At 43.5% G+C, this 17,636-nt stretch overlaps 1 long non-coding RNA gene across 1 annotated transcript in view; it reads right to left on the bottom strand.

Moving 5' to 3' along the window:
* LOC124417769 overlaps window positions 1–17,636 on the bottom strand; it is a 49,527-nt gene that overhangs the window by 31,058 nt on the left and 833 nt on the right. Inside the window, exon 2 of the long non-coding RNA XR_006938630.1 lies at window positions 23–85. This is a non-coding gene — a long non-coding RNA (uncharacterized LOC124417769). The remainder of the gene's footprint in view (window positions 1–22; window positions 86–17,636) is intronic.

Genomic DNA, 17,636 nt, shown 5'->3' with positions numbered 1-17,636 from the left:
CCGACGTCCAGGCAAGTCTTACCTAGCACTATGGAGAACTCTCTCACTATGATAGGGCAGTCCAATTCTCTCTTGCAGCAAAAATCTGCTGGGCAGAGAAGCACCCTCAAGGTCACAAGCCCACTCACAAGTCACTACTATTAGGGCTATGCTCTTGTTCACTCTCCTGGTATAAAATTACACCAATACTGGATGAACCCCAGCTTTGCCAGCTCCTCTGAGACAGGGAGCACCAGCAGCTCCTTCCTACCAACTGTGCCCACATGAGTGAAGTAACCCAAATAAAAGGAATGAGTAAGAGTGGGAGGGAGGAGAGATCACCTTGTCTGCTTGTACATCACTATGCTGTGAGAAGCGAGCAGCTCTGTGGCAAACTTCAAGGTGCAAACCACTTTGAGGCAGCACAGGGAAAAAGCAAGAGGTCCATTTCCCCCATGCTAATGGCAAGCAAGTTTGGGCTGGCAGACCTGTTTGCAAGGACACAGTGCTCATGTACCCCAGAGGAAAACTACCAAGCATGGCTGGTGAAACCTTATGGTTTTCCACTAGAGACACATTTCCTCCTGAAACACTGATGAAGCATCTGACCAGCTTTAAGCAGTGCCAGTAATTTACAACCTAACCCATGAGACCATAGTTTACAGAGGCTTTACCTCTAGAACAGAAAATAAAGAACCAGCCCCTGCGGGAGTTGTGGGAGCAGCTTGGGATGCTAAAGCACTGAAATGAAACAAGTGATCATTTAAAAGTTGTTTTCCATCAGCAGGGCTGGAGGGTAACATTGAGCTGAGCAGGACAGGGCATAGTGTGGTGCTTCGGCCTCTGCTCTCAGGGTACTACCCAGCAAATAACACCATTAGGAGCACCACAGGACTACCAGAACACCATTCCAGGCCCAGCAGCCTTTCATGCAGTGGTTGGTTTCTGTTATGGCCAGACACAGCTGAGGGAACCTGGTATTTGTATGCAATCTGATCTGCTCTGCAGATCTGTACAAGAGGAGGTATTGGTTTGGGTTTCTGCCACCTTCGCTGGCATAGACAGGAAACATGATCTCGTTGTGCTGGTGTTTATACAAACTGCAACAGGAAACGTCAAATGAAAAAAATGGACAGACTTCTGTTGAGCCTTCGAAAATACTGTAGGTCATTAGTAATCCAAAACCAGCCTGTGTAATGGGTTTTCCTGTTCAGATCTTGGTTTATTATCTGTATTAAATTAAAAAGACTCTTAAACTGAAAGATTCAAGAAATGCTAACAAAGGGAAAATGGCCATCTTAGATGGTTAAAGCCCCATGAGCTTGCAGTAGGCTTGGTTCTGAATCGTTTAACTACAGAGGCTGATGCCTTTAATCTAAAGAAGAAAATAATATTGTTCCTTATCTAAAGAAAGTCTCAGCTGCCACCCAGTGGAATTAGGGATCTCTGCATTATACTAGTGGCTCCTACTGTTACTTCATCACCCATGTGGTTATACATTTTCCTGCCTAACAGGAAAATGCTGTTTGTTTGCAGTATTCCCTGCATACATATGATTCAGTACATCAGAATTATCACCATTTCCATTTATGACAAGAGAAGCTGAGGCCCAAGAAGGCCAAGTGTTCTCCTCAGTCACACCAGCTCAGAAACAGAGCTAAGGCCAGACACAGTGCCTCTCCCTGATGGATGCCTTAAGCACAGGTGCTGCTGAGCCAAAGGGGTCCTACCTTTGGCTGATAACAGTCTGAAGCAGAAGGGACATAACAGATCAGGGAGAGAGATGGGCACACAGTGGGGTTAAGGCTGCCACATTTAGAATCTGGTCAATCCGTTGCCCAAGCTCTCTTTTTGGTTTTCCATGTTTCCTTACAAGTGAAACAAGCAAGCAGTCTGCTTTAAGAGATGCCTGCAGGGAGGTTGCGAGCTGTCACCAGTTATTTTTCACTCCAGGAAAGCGTGCTCTGTTACTGCAAGAAAGACCTTGACATATGGCAGGATCTAGAGGTGAAAGACAGAGCTGTCTGTACAGCTGGCAGTGCAGCTCCCTGCAACGAGCAGGCAGCCAGGAAGTACGAGATACAAAGAATGAAGAAGTGCTATACAGAAGCATCCACAGCCCTAACCAAAACAGGGACAGAAATTGCCCTTGCATCAGGCTTTGAACACCTTACATTCAATGGTAGCACAACTAACCTAGTGGGGCTTACAGGCAACCTGAAGGCCAAAAGTCCCTCCTCTGCCTACACAATTAACAGAAGCTTCCAGCCTCTGAGCCTTTCCAGTGAAATAAAACTGGAATAGCTGGAATATTTCTGCTCCATCCTACACAAGCACATTTCTGAGCTGCAGCCCTATCATGTAACAGATACAAGAACTGGTAAATGCCATGCAGTGGCAGAAGGCCACTAGAAATTGGCATAGGCAGCAGGAGAAGCACTTGTTTCTAAGGGCAGTATGCATGTGTAGATGTATACACATACATACTTGGTGCACAGCTTTTCTATCCTCCTTGACCAGCTATGTTTGCAAGGTGTATCTTGCAGGTCTCACCCAGAGGATCCAGGTAGCTCAGAACACAAAGCAGCAAACTTCAGTATTTTAAGGATTCCTGGGAGAGTGCCCAGCAGACCAGGAATAGCACAAATTGCTGGCAAATGGGAGCCTCACTCTTGTTCACTTACTCTTGTTCACTCTTGTTCATTTACTGAATCCCTTTAAAAGAAAAGGTTTTATGGATGCTGAACAGGAGATGAACACATGCACCCTGCTTTCTGTGAAGGTCAGTGAAAACCCATTGCTGTTTGATAGTTTTCCCTTTCCTAATGAGCTTCTGCATCATTGGAAGCTCACTTCAAACCAAGAGCCTACAGCAACCCAGTGCCCCAGAGCAATCCCAGGTTGCAGTAGCATCTCTATTTGGTGGCATCATCAAGAAATCCTGAAGTTTTACCTTGTTAGACTTCCTAAGCTGAGAACTTCAGGCACATGTTAGTAAGCTCTATATTTTAAAAGACAGAAGTGACCTATTTAACTTTCTTATCTCAAGAAGAGAAGGCACTTCCTATTGCTATGTGATAGGATTTTAAAACATTTTCCATAGAAGAACTCCCTGAACACTGTATATAGCAGCAGCAATCCTCCCCTGGCATTATCTACTTAACCTCACACTGCTGCATCAATTCCACAACTGGTGCAAATCACTGACTGATTGACTGTTGCTCTGGATGCACATGAGATTAAAGCCAGAGGATGTACTTTGCTAGGCTGTCACATAATGGACATCATATCCAGGCACACAGACTGCTAAGTCTTCCATCTAGGCTGATAGCCTCACTCTGTAAACAGGCCTTGACAGGTGAGATACCGTCAGGCTCCAAATAGGCAGTCACAGCAGACCATACGTATGTAGTGCCATCTGTCTCTCCCTTGGGAACACACATCTTTGGACCTCCAATTGCACTTCCATTCTGCCTGAGCTTATGGAATGACTCTTGTAAATACACAAAGTGCATTGATACACTTACATACTTTAAGCTTTGCATATTGAAAGTGATGTTGCCCTGGCCTTCCTGGCATGCTTGACCTCCTTGGTGTTTTTATTAAAAAAAAGAGAAAATACATCCCAATCTTGAAGCCTAGAGCAGAGTGATGTCCATAGTTACACTCCATAGAGCAAATCCAAGGATACACTCTGACCATTTCTCAAAGTAAACTACGCTTTCTTGCTTGGCAAGGATCTACCACAGTGAACACATGCACAAACAATAAATGAATGTTATAAACCAGTGCAGAGAAGAACTATAACCAGAGCCATCCTTCCCCAGCAAATTGGGCCCTCCTTACACTACATGTTTCCCTGTATGAGGACAGGTTTCACTTAACCCAAGAAACCCATGTCATCAGATCTGTCCAGCATGCAGAGGTAGCTTTTATTCATCTTGGCAGTGTTAGAAGCAGTGCTGTAGCACATGCTCACAAGTAGGAAGAAATGTGATGCTAAGAGGCTTCATCTCCAACCCCAGCCAACAGCCTGTGTGCTCCCCTCTCCATTTGTCTTTGCACTCTCAGATCTCTCACAGAAGGTCTCATTTTTGGGCGGTCCTGTGTGGAGCCAGGAGATGAATTTGATAAGCCTTATAGGTCCCCTCCAACTCAGGATATTCTTTGACTCTATGCTTGTTGAGGGTCCTCCAAACACAGTCATTCCAATCAAACAACATTCAAGCCTAATGAACACAGAAAACAGGAAAATAACATCCTCTAACAGATTTCAAATGAATTTACTTGAAAATTCAGACAATTGCAGTTCTCTAGACTGCTGTTAGCTAGAAACTTCACTAGCATTACACCCTTACTTCTGTTCTGCACTAATTCCACAATAAAGAAGAGATAAGTCAACTCATTTCAGGAACTTTTTGCTCAAGAAAGATACTTATTAACATATTGGTCATCTCTTCATCATCCCAAGACTCTAAGCATTTTGATTACAAGCTGTGAGAGCCAAAGCTTTTTATTTTCAACATTTTTTTCCCCTCATGATTAAAAAACACATCAAAAAGGCAAAAGAATGTTCATGTATCTCTGTTTATACAGTTCAGCTGTCTTTAGCACTAGCTATACACACACTGATATTTGAAAACTGGTAATATTGGTAAGATCGTGTAACTGTATGAAGACACTCAAGTAGTTGTACATAATAAAGTAAAGTAGTGCATAGTTTCAAACAAGATGTCACAAGTACTTCATGGTGCCCATGAAAGTTACTCCACCAAGAATACCCACTCTTCCCAACAGATTAGATAGGGACTTGAGGTATCTAGCTTTTGTCTTCTACAATGCCTTCTCATTGGGCACCCAAAATAGGCAGCTCAATACATCCAGTAAGACACCAGCTTCCTCTCAGAGGAGGCACCCGCAGACCTGGAAATTGCACCTCCACTCTGCTTATGTCTAAGAGATCCAACGGGGCTTCTTTAAAGGCTACTGTAACAGCAAGAGTCCTAATGGAGGCTGGCTGCTGGGTATGGTGTGGACACCTACAAGGAACTGAACTCAGAGCAGAACCTTGCTCAAAAGAAACAAAACACATGGACAGGAGTCTACGTGGATTTACTTATCCCTCCTTCAATTGTTAGCCTGCTGGCCAGAAGGAAAGGGCAAATGAGAGGAGCTAAAATGAGACAACTGTGAAAGAATTTGGAAAATTCAGGGAATTACGTACCAGGAAAATAACAGCACAGAGGAGGCATTCTAAAAGATTAATAAGAAAAACTAGAATTTATCTTGGGAAACTTTCACTCCGAATAATCACCAGTATTTTGAAGTTATGCTATCTCTGGCTGTGAAGGAGGATTTCCTTGTATTAGGTTCAGTACAATAGGATGGTTCCTGCCACAAATAACTCATGCTTAATGAGTCATTAACTTATTGAACAGACACATGCTGCAAACAAATGCCAGGAGAGAGGATAATTTGGCTTTGCTTTTGGAAGTAAGTGTAATAATCAAATAGCTAACCAACATTAGCAGCAGCTCCAATTCCTGTCTGCATAAAGGTTTTGGTAAGATAAAAGCTGATTCTGAAGAGCTTTTCTAGCTTGGATCAATCACTACAAGAGGATGGCACATTTCTGGAATCTAGTGAGATTGCTTGGCACTTCAGGATGCAGTTCTTTCCTATAGTACTCCACTACGTTCCCTATGAAGCAGTAATACTCTGGCTTACATCTTCATAGACAAGATTGTTTCTATGTCTGCTTGCTTCACTTTCAGGCCAATTGCAGATTTGGGAACAAGCAAAACAGATGCCAGCATATAGGAATTGCAGCTGTCACCAGCTTCTCTGCCTGCAGATGTAGGAGCATGCTTCTCAAATAATCTCTCACTTTTGTCTCATCTTCCTTACTGGAGATTGTAAACCTCTTTGTTAGTAACTCAGTGACACTAGTCTTCATTGTCATTCAAGTTATTTTAGTACTGAAGCTAAAGCATAAAAACACCATTTCCACAAATATTTCCTCATGGTTACATTTTGCCACCCAAAAACAGCTGTTACATGGGCACCTGAGGCTTTAGAATGCAGCGGTAATTAACAGACATGACCACATGTAAAGCCTGGTGAACACACAAAAGATACTTCTTGAGAAGACAAAGCATCACATCCACAAGATGTAAACAGCTGGAATGAGAAGGATGACTTCATTGACTGCCTTCAAGCAACATGATCGCTATTCCCTTACAGCTCATTTACAGCCAAGGAATGCTACCACAAAGACAGATCCCTCTCAACATCACCAGCCTCAGCTCACAGAGCCATCAGATGGCAGAGAAATAGGGAAATAGGCTTCTTTTATGACATAGTACAGATTTTTCCTTCAACTTTTGCTCTTAAATCCCTATCTTGGGGTGTTTGGGGAAGAAGTAATACTAGAACATCTAAAAGCACTGTGGAGATTCATTAAGTCTATACTTAAAAACTCCGAAGTACAGACAGAAGTTGGTTTTCTTCCTGCAGTACCAAGTGGCATTCACCACTGCTTTACATCAGTTACAGCTGCATTCCTACCACCACCCATGGTATGTGCTGTTACACAACAAAGCAACAGCAACAACCCCCAACAAAACTACTCCTCTGGAAGTTTACACAGACATCAGAAACACTTGTAAACAGACCTGAATCAAACAGCACATTTTGACCTTGGACAGTCATATAGGAGTTTATACACCAAAATGCCACTTGCCACCTCACAGGTCCATAGGAAGGACAGAACCTACAAGTAGTAGTTGAATTGATCTTACAGCTAAGTTTGAGGCAAAGCCATACTGTAGATTTCAATGGCCAAGAGGACCTCTGTGGCCCTTTCCTCAGCTAGCAGAACATCATCTGGGCAAACAGAGGCTAATTCCTCCATGGAATGCATCCGTGTACAGTGCTGCTGCTTAATGTGAAAACCCTAATGTGCAAACACTGTCGCTAGAGGCACAACTTTAAATCCTATCAGACCCATGGGCTTAACACACCTTTATGGCTGATAATTAAAGCAGCATGTTAGAGGTTTGGGGAGAGTTGTATGTAACCTTACAGTGACACAACTGCCAAGTTAGAATCAGCCAAAGAACACAAACTGCTTCAACACTGTCCAAACCATTAGTTTAGTTTCATCCCAGTATTTAGATCCAAGTTCTTTACTCATTTAGACTGTAAAGGTTTTTTTTTAAGCATATGAGAATGGTTAATATATTGGATATATATCTATGACTGTCTACATACATTTGACTCCCATATATTTGGCTCTGAAGGGTCATTCCTTCAACCATGCAAGAGAGTGTCAGTCCTAAAAGAATTGTTTTCCTTAGGAACATGCTGATATGAATGACATGGCAGACTCTTTCCAGATCGCTATACTGCAATTATTAGGGGAACAAGAATGCACACTATTGCAAACAAGAATGAAACACAATCACAGTATTGTCTATACCACATAATGTTTCAAATTACACTCAAACAGCTGTGATAATTGGCTAGGAAGTAATTCAGTATTATCAAAGTTCTTTGTTACAAGGAAAAAAAAATAGGAAAGCCATAGCAAGAGTGAGAAAACCAAACTCAAGGAGCAAACTCAGTAAGCATCTGCCTGTGTTCAGCATGCAAGTCCCAGGCTGGAAGAACCACACCTTTAAAAAAAACTGTTTAGCCCCATTTCATTTTAGCAACACGATTGTGTGCTTGAAAGAACTAAGAGATAAGCAGAAAAAGCAAATCAAGCTATCAGAAACCACTGAAGCCATCAAAAACACCCCTCAGCAGCCACAGGCTAGCCAGACTCTGATACTAAACTGGGTACAGTGAACACTTGCTTTGAAGTACATACAAAAACGTTCAGGAAAGTGAACAGCTATTTAGGAACGAGTCAGACAATACTGATTTCCACAAAAGCTGAAGGGATGCAGAACAATGGAAGCCCACAGCACTTGGCTAACACAAACACAGCAGCCCATTGCAACATACTGCAAGGTAGAGATCCATCTGTGTACTAGAGTATTTATTTCTGCCAGAATGAGGAGGTTTAGGGTAGACAGGTGTGATATCATTACTGGTGCTATAGCCAGAGAGAAAAGGATTCAAGCAAGAGCCCTGGCTGTCTCACAAAGCGAGTACAGAAACACAGCTCTGAGGGACATGCTAGGATAGAAAACAGCCATGGAGTAAATGGACATTTGCAGCAAGGCAGTAATAGTAGCATTTGTTTTGTATGTGTTTAGCAAGCCACTGAAAAGCAATGTCTGTCACTTCCACACAGATCATAAACGAGCTTTGGAATTCCTCATTCAAGAGGGATTAAGTGTGACCATTTACATCTTTCTCTGCCACATAGCCCTCTGAGCTCAGAAATGTAGGTTGCAATACAGTTATTTAGTAGTTCTTAGTAAAAGGCAGCATCTGACATTGTGAAAGGTATTAATATTTACACTCAACTGAGAGCAAGCTGCTTGTCACTATCATTCATCTACTGAACACCAAAGCCTTGTCTCTCAAGTCACTGCAGCTCATCTTTTTTTTTTTTCCTTTCAACTTAGCTGCCTTTCTTGCTGTGACCTATTTTCTAGGGAACATACGCTCAGCTAATGCTGGGAGATCAAATCAGAACTGCAGCTACGCATCCTTTGAAGAGAGATACATCCTCTGCATTTGAAATACAGCATATTGGTTTCTTTCTGGCACTTATTTCTAAATGGAAACACTAAATCTGATGTGAAGCCTAACTAATCTGAGAATCAGCCATCCTTATTACCAAAAGCACTTCTGGATTACAGCAACAAAAGCTCTCCCCCCCCCCCCCCCCCCCCCCAAAGCAGGTTGGGATAGCTCTACAAGTAACTCAGTTGCTAGTTTTTGTGTGTAATACTCAAGAAAAAACAGATGGGAATAGCTCTGCTGGTCTGACTTCTGATTCATTTGTTCCCAGCTCTACTTACACAGATTCGTTTGCTTCTTCTGAAGCCTGCTAGACCTTCACCAAGCATAGAATCACTAAGGTTGGAAACAACCTCTAAGATAGATCATCTAGTCCAATCATTAACCCATCCCTACCATGCCCACTAACCATGTTCCTCAGTGCCACAACCACACATTTCTTGAACACCTCCAGAGACGGTGACTCTACCACTTCCTTGGGCAGCCTGACGCCCACCTCACCACAATCTCCTTTCAGGTGATTGTAGAGAGCCATAGAGTCTCCCTGAGCCTCCTCTTCTCCAGAAGAAACACTTCCAGTTGCCTCAGCCACTCCTCATAAGGCTCCAGACCCTCCACAGATCCATTGCCCTTCTTCAGACACGCATGTTAACTGAGCCCAGCAGGAAGAAATATCTTTGGGATTCTCCCTATGTTCAGCTCAGCACAAGACATGCTCAGATTTGCTCCAGCACCTTCCCACAAAAGCTAGATTCTCCTGAGCAGTGCTCAGACCTGGTCTTCCTTTCACCGGCTCCAAGTTAAGGGGAAATCTAAATCACACAGTGGGGATTCCCCTCTTTCCAGAATACACAAATTATTCCCAGCTCAAACCACAAAGTGGAAGCTGTTTATTGGAAATGAAGATCCAGAACGGGCTGCAACAGGTAAGTCTGGATAAATTTAGCTCTGGAAAAGTAAAATCTTCAGTTGTGCAGCTGCTCAGCTGCAATTTCTACTATGCACTGCAGCTCTGAGTGGAACATAATGGCTTTAACAGAGCACATTTTCTTCAGCATCTCATAGCTGCTCCTCAAGTCTGTGCCTGTCACATGACTTTTGCAGGCCTTTTTTCTCCCCATTTTCTCCCTATAGACTTCATGCACGTAGAACTCAGGTTCTCCAAGTATTAGAAGTTACTTCAAAAGCTCCCCTTCCCCCAGAAGGACACTGCTGCTAGCCTGTGAACACTGGAAGACAGCTACTGCATGGACAGAGTCAGAGCAAGCTCTGCTACTGCAAATGGCTCCATTAATATCTCTTGCTTTGTGGGTCAAGGATCATACCTAAAGCTCTTCAAGTGAACGGGCATCTTTCCATTTGCTTCACTGTGAGCTGAATCAAGACCTTGGCCTGCACCCAAGAGCCCCTGCGCTTTCAACTGCACAACATCTATCTGCTGCAACTGGAAAGAGGCTGAATTGATCCTGCAAACATCTCCCTATTTTTAAGCTGTAGAAATGACTCCGTACACCCAGATATGCAGCTTTTGGAGCTGCAGTCTTTAAAGTGGTTCAGTTAGAAAGAAAACCTGATTTTTAAAAATGGTGCTTTGATCTTATGACCTGTCATTTTTTAGTTTTTACAGATACACAGTATATATAAATAAAAGGCAAGTTTGAGAGAAGAGCTGTGAGAGTACATCTACAATAGTTTTAAACTAACATTTTTCCTGTGCTAGAGGATAAAAGGCCATGTCAGCTGGAAAACACAATGTTCCTTTAAGATAGCAAATTGTCAGACCCTCAGATCATCTCTTTGCTTGCCTGTTGTCCAAAGAGATTTGGCCTCAGTGAAGGAGGAAAAAGGGCAGGATTTGATCAGCAACCAAGGAAGTCCAGAGAACAGATTCTTTCTCTCCAGCTGTTTCCCATCACGTTTCTCTATATATCAACTTTAGGCAGACTAACCCAAGGGACTGGTGCTCCAGAAGTGATCATCAAGGCGAGAATGCAGCTTTATGCTCTGAAAAAAAACAGCATGTGCCCTAGTGCTGATTTCTCATATTTCCTTCCACTCAGTTGTGCACGCATCTTGACAGATATGATCTGTAAAGCAGAGGGTTTCTTTCTTTTTCCCTCTTATTTTCACATAATTTCAGTGCATACCAGGTCACAGCAAGATAGCCTTGAAGAATTCGATGTGATGGGTTTAACACAGCTGCAGACATTCATAGAAACCTTCTGCAAGATTACCTTGACCTTCTGGTGCATGAGCAGCCAACTTCCAAATGAGTTATAACTGTCCTCGAATTCAAAGCGCAGTAACACCGTACAGAGGGCTGACTGTCAGAAGGAGTGACAAATAACAGGATGAATTCACCTTGCCACGGTGTGCAGCTTCACCCTGAGATGACCAAAAGACACTGGTGCCAGCCATGCCCCAGTTTTCAGAAGTAGCCAGCACATTGCTACTGGCACACCATTTTAGTCCAGTGCAATTGCTTTCCTGTCTTTAAGCTGCCTTTGTAAGGGGGTGATGCGAGCTCCTCAGTTGCTTAGGTTTTACTGAAGTTTCTACTCTGCTCATATTAATTAAGCAGCAAATAACACTCATTATGGATCCTAATTAGTACTGAGTTGGCGTATCATAAAAATACAATGTTTAATGAGTATGTGGCAGATATTAGTCATCTCATTTAACACAGCTGGCAGACGCTCCTCTCACAACAGAGTAGGCCAGTGAAAAGGAACCAACCACAAACACTGCTGTCCTTTGCAGAAGCATTTGTGGACCACTAGCTGACCTATCAGGTCACCAATAAACATCTGTCAAAAACTCTCCCCATCAATCAACCACTGCTCTGCTGGAAGACCCTCACAACTTCAGGAGGCCGTGGTGGCCAAGCAACACAAGCTGCACTCAGCCACATGCCCAGCAGAAACCCGTCCATCACAGCCAGTAGTTGCTTAAGTCCTCAGCAGTGACAGCTTCGTAAGAGCACACTATAAAATATGGATATCCTGTGGTGCTAAGCTGCCACCTGCAATAAATAGCGAGGAATTCATTTTAATCGCTTCATTAGAATATGAAAGTCACAAAGCATTCTGCTTTAGGAACTGAATGTTTATTGCCATTTGCAGTGTTTTACTGCTTGGTAAGCTCCCCTAAATGGCTAGCTGCTCTTTCCATCAAAAAACTCATTTTATTTTTTTCTAAGTACTGCAGAGCTGTAGAAATTGCAAACAAAAAGACATCTGCAACTCTGGCTTTATAAGAAGTCCAAAAACCCTACGCTTAGAATTAACTAGGCAGTTTTAGGGTATGTTTAGCCAAAAGGTTCACATTTAACAGTAGCCAGATAAGGAAATTCTAAGAAATTAATGAAAATAAAATACATGAATATAAATCTTTTGATAGCCTTGCCTGGAATATAAGTTAGTCTCCTGAGTGCTTTTATCAGCATCCATGAGATGCAGCTGCACTCACCTTGGAGATGTTGGTGTTTGCTCAAACAGTTCTGCATTGAAGAGGCAAAGAGCTACCATTAAACATTGTGGAGGAGGAGAAGAGTAGTAACTACTAAGCTCACCTGTAATCTGCTCTTTTCTCTTCACTACATCAGGACTTGCAGAACATTAATCAAAGTTGCCTGATTGACAATGAGCAGCACATTTTTTTTTTGTAAAGATGACCTGGTTAACATAGTTATTCTGTCCAGGCTACAAATGCATGCAGAGGCTCTGCAGTGTCCTCTTCTGAAAGGTCTTCTAACTTACCCTCTGCTTCTGTAGTCAGGGGCTCCCTAGAGTTTTGTTAGGGGAGGTAATGAGTTCTTTAGTTACTACCATAGGACTGAGGTTTGCTTCAGGCTTACAGCAACCAGGTAACATGCACCATAAAAAAAAAAGGTTTAAAGCATGCCCTGTACCGCCTCCATAAACATGGCCAACACTCTTTATGGGCTCAACACATCAAGCACTGTGCTGAGCTGGCCAGAGAGCCCCAACTACCTGCCAGCGCTACCAAGGACTGTAATGGCATAGAAGATACCATTGCATCCCTCCCAAAACTTTGGATTTTGCACTGCAGTTTGGTTCTTTCCTTCAGATAAAGTGGAAGCATAATCCTGGGTGAAAGAAAGCACTTTTCTTCCTTACACAAGGAAACCACACAACTTGGTTTAATAGTGTATTTTGCAACGTAGGCTGTTTCCTACCCTTTAACACTCAAGGCACTACAGAAATAACAGTGCTTCCAGCAATCTGAAAAGACATAGCAGTAAAAGAGAGCACCACATATCACAGCAAGACAAGGCGGGGGCGGGGGGGGGGGGGGGGGGGGGGGGGAGGGGGTGTGAGAATAATGTCAACTTCTCCTCATTTCACACTGGCTTTTACCTAGCATGGAATGGCCATTATGGATACAAAGCACATTTTCCCTGCTCCAGATGTGCTGGTTTGTGCATTTGCTCTCTGCAGATTTCTCATTCCAAGAGCAAATGTGTCCTCGTAACCATGGAAACCACTTTCAGCAAATTCCCTCAAAATACAGAAGCAGAAGGATGCAAAGGAACAAACATTTAAAGAAGGTTTTACACAAAGAGTAAGACAGCATCTCCACAGAAGCATTCCAAATGACTTGAGGATTATGCAGAAGTGGATAAAGTCACAGGTTCCTGATGCTAGAGGGCTGGCTGCCAGACTGCTCACCTTCCTAACTGCACCCAAAACAGAGGACTTAGGCTCAGACTGCTCAGAAGACTTGCAGGGCCTGTAAATGGTAAGAGTAAATACCACTTGGGAGACCCTTCCACCCTAATGGCCCCCACCAGTAACTCCCCAACCTCAAGGGACAACTTGAGCCTGCTGAAGTTTGTCTAGATAGTAAAACTCAATGCAAATCTTCCCCAAGCACTTTTCCAGGGTTCTTTCCAAACCATATCAGCTTCTTGCACCAGCACCATCCTTCTGCAGGCAGCACAACAGGCATCACCCACTCCACATGAACAACCACCTCCTGCTCACATTGAACCAATCTGCTGGTGCCACTTCATGGCCCCCTGTACTCATGCTAGAAGAAATATTCTCTCTATTCACCCCTTCCACATCACTCATTATTTTGTACATCTCTGTCATATCATCCATGCACAGCCCTTCTCCAAGGATGGAAAACTCCGTCTACTAAACTCTCCCTTGAACAGATTTGTGCACAAACAATGGTACGAGACAGTATCTTTCTCCTCCTGCTGCTGCAACACATCCTAACATGGAAGAAATAGAGCTGGGGGGATGAGGATGAATCTCCAAGCTATGTACTGACTTTTATTTTAGCCACTATGTTTTTCATTACCACTGAGCAATAAATGGTCAGTTATTATAAACCCAGTGTCACACTTAAATGACAGTAATTAAATCAGAGCTCAATTTTTATGTGAGGCCTTCACCAGAACTTAGATTTCCAGCATTAAATGTCATCTATTATCACGTCTCAAACTCAGCAAGTCCTTCCCCATCCCTCAGCTCTTTCAGAACATCTGGGTGAATACCAAGCCTGGATATCCATTAGTTTTCATTTTGTTCATTTGTAGCTCTGCCCATTCCACTATTACTTCAAAATTCATGCTGATTATTTGCTGAGCTTTTAATGAAAAGAACATTAGAAATTTCCCCAGCTTCCTCCTCTGCAGTGAGCAGAAAACTAATTAGCTTCTTTACAGTAGTCTTGTCCATATGGCTATTAGATGACCCCAGCAATTTCTAGTGGACTTTGATCTGTGTTTGCTCATGCAGCCTCTTCCCCTCCCTGGGATTTCACAGCTGTTGCTCAAGGCAGCACTGACAGTGTGCAGCTGTGTGACCTTGGATCTGCCTGCTGGAAACAGAGCTGGGAGAAGCCTCACTGGGGGCCTCTGCTCCTCACTCCCCTGGGAGAGGCATTAAACCCTTCCCTTGGTCCCTGCCCAAGCTATGTAGGTGACCCTGAGCCCACACTTGTTCTTCACCAACCCAGATCCAACAAGTAAACTTCCCAACCTTGGTCCTTTTCATCCCCTATGGACTCATCTGACTATCTGGACTCCTGGATGTACCCCAGTCACCATCACCCATCCTGCTCTGCTCACCTGAAGGACTGGGCCCAGCCATGACCCATCAGCCCTCCTTACTCCCAGCCTCCCTTCCCCTACTCCTGGGGACAGGCTGGGAGGAGGAGACTGCTTCATTCACCTCACCAGTCCTCAAACTGGGATCATAATATGCTACAGTAATGAAACTCCAGACTCATGAAGATAAACATGAGGTGTGTTTTTAGATAGAGAGACAGAGAGGAGTAACAGGGTCTCCTCCTTGCTCTGCTGTTAGACAAGGAGGCAGGGCAGCTGTGTACTCCACATTTCCTGTGCATGACCTTCATCTACTTGCTTAAATGCTCCCCATTGGTCTCTCTCATTCTAGGAAGGGATGAAAGTATCCTCCTGAGAGCAAAGGCACACTGCTTCCTCCTTCCCTGTAACCAGTGCCAACAGCAGCAGCCCTGACCAGGGCTGGGAGCTCTGGAAGCTGGCTGTGAGCCTGAGCAAGTTCAAAGGCTTCATTTACAGAGCAGGGACAAGATAAGCTACAGAGAAGAGCTTGGTTCTCCCCTGTGCGTAATAGAGATATCACACCGGTACTAGAATATAAATAGGGCATCAGGTATTATTCCTGAGCTTTGTACCAATATACTTACACTTGCAGAAAGAAGCTCTCCACATAAAAGCAGCAAGAAAAATCTTTACTAGTGAGTATACTGTATTAAATTTCTTACATTAGCATCATTGGTTTGAGACTTAGCTTTCAGGCTTACCTTCTTAAATGCATGCTCTAGCAACATTACTATGCTAAGCTATAAAGACCTGTACTTTACCTCTCACTAGGCTTTAGAAAACTACTGCTGCAATATTACCTTCAAAAAAAACAGTGCTAACACAAGTTTTGGTAACTGCATGTTGAGGTACACACAAATATTTTTGAAATAGAATTCAATGTAAGGTCTACAGTCATGTTTCAGCATGCTGCAAATCTAAACTTCAGTGGGGTACCGAGAGAACCTTGGAGGGCAGAAGTTGTAACACCAGGCTTTCTCAGCATCAGATTCACCCTTAAAATTAAAGTAGCTCTCCACATTCTGAGCAGATTGTTCCACAGAGCATGGACAGTCTGTTATTGGTAATAATCGCAGTAGATCACGGGAGACTGCTCAGACCTACAGTTGGAATGGAATGAGGGCTTTGAGTTTTGGTCCAGAAGGCTCCCAGGAAACGCTCAGTACCTACTGAAGTTGACTACCATCTATTTCCCAAAGGAAAGACATCTTCACCTCCCAACCCAGCAATTTGGTAATTGCCTCAAGCTGCTACACACACAGGTGCTCTGTTCTCCCAAGCCCTAAAAAGAAGTCAGAACTGCACATCACACAGTGCATCTTTTCTCCCAGGCCTTTCCTACTCAAAAGGAGTAAGGCTGCAGCAGGCCTGGAGAGGAAGCCAGGCCTTCCCCTAGATCTACATGATGGTGAGGGAAACACAGCATCACACCAGCTGGCACAGCAGCAGACCCTGCTCAGCCCTATCCTGATACTGATTTCCAGGTGGCTCATTTGGGAACAGCTTGGCTGCCTGAAAGCCATCAGCTGTGCACAGAGCAGAGGCATCTCGAATCCCAATCAAAGCAGCAATTAGATTTCAGCAATTAGATTTCAGCACTTGTTAAAGTGCAGTAGCAGCGAGGTGGAAAGCTGACAAGATAGAAATAGCTTCTTTGGTGAAAATAGCCTAATGCACGTTTTATTTATTCAGGATAACCCTTCTTTCTCATACATGCTCCACGCACTTCCTTTTACCCCCAAATTCCACATTCATAAGCACTATCAGTGTCTCAGTTCCTGATCTGTAACCACAACCCCTGCTGCAGCCACAACAGCACTCAGCTATTTCTAGCCCCACAGCCCGGAGTCCCATTGATGAGCATTACATCAGTCTGCTCCATGGGCCAGAATGATAACCGCACCATAGATGGGATATTTCCCCTATTCAGGCTGATTAAAGGAGGTTCCTGAGTGAACATATCTAACTGCATACAAAGCACAGAAGATAAATATCTCCCTTCGCAGCTATTAGTGAATTACCATTGATATGCCTAGTAAGCTTGCACATTAAGATCTAATTGCTTCCTGCTTCCTTCATTAACCTGAAGCACTCTACCGGTGAAAATCCTGCTCTTCCAGGAGGTACCACAGTGCCTGACAGCCTCTGACCAGTCTAAAACCCTGGATCTGGAGCTGCAATCTCAAAGCTGTCTAAAGTAATAATGCCATCTTCTCTATTTATCACAGCCACATAACTACTCTGCAACACTCCCTTGCCTCATCAAGCAGTATATTTCTCAGCCCTATTATTTGCCTCACAGAAACCCTAACACTGTGGGTCTACAGAAAATAATGCTTGTTTTTCCATTTAAGCATTTAAAACCCCTTGAACAACCCCTTGATAGAATAATTATTCTATATATATTCTATTCCCTTGATAGAATGATTATTCCTAGAAGCTACACATGAACATACTTCACCATTTTACTGTAAAGCCTAGTAATTTATTAAATCTTCATAGATATCAGTGTCACCTAAGTGTTAATAAAGCATCTGCGTTCTCTAGATGAAACAACTCCCAAGCACAGCATTTTTAGATAACACTGTGAAGTACTCCTCTATAACAGAAAGGTACACAGTGTTAGCAAATGCCTGTGAAGATGAGGTTTATCACAAATGGAACAGACGAACTCACTATGAGCAGAACAAGGTGGTGACAGCAATGGGTCTTCACCAGCCATCCTGTGAGCACCAGGCAATGCACCAGCAAGGAGCAGAGGCTCTTTCAGCTGAGCTGCACTGAAGCAGAGCCTAGTGAGGGGGGTGGGGATGGAATCCAGATAGGGCTATCAGGT

This window comes from Gallus gallus, chromosome 2 (assembly GCF_016699485.2).
Source record: "Gallus gallus isolate bGalGal1 chromosome 2, bGalGal1.mat.broiler.GRCg7b, whole genome shotgun sequence".
NCBI classification, from domain to species: domain Eukaryota; kingdom Metazoa; phylum Chordata; class Aves; order Galliformes; family Phasianidae; genus Gallus; species Gallus gallus.
The sequence above is the reverse complement of the archived record's forward strand: the minus strand, read 5'-3'. Positions and strand labels throughout refer to the sequence as shown.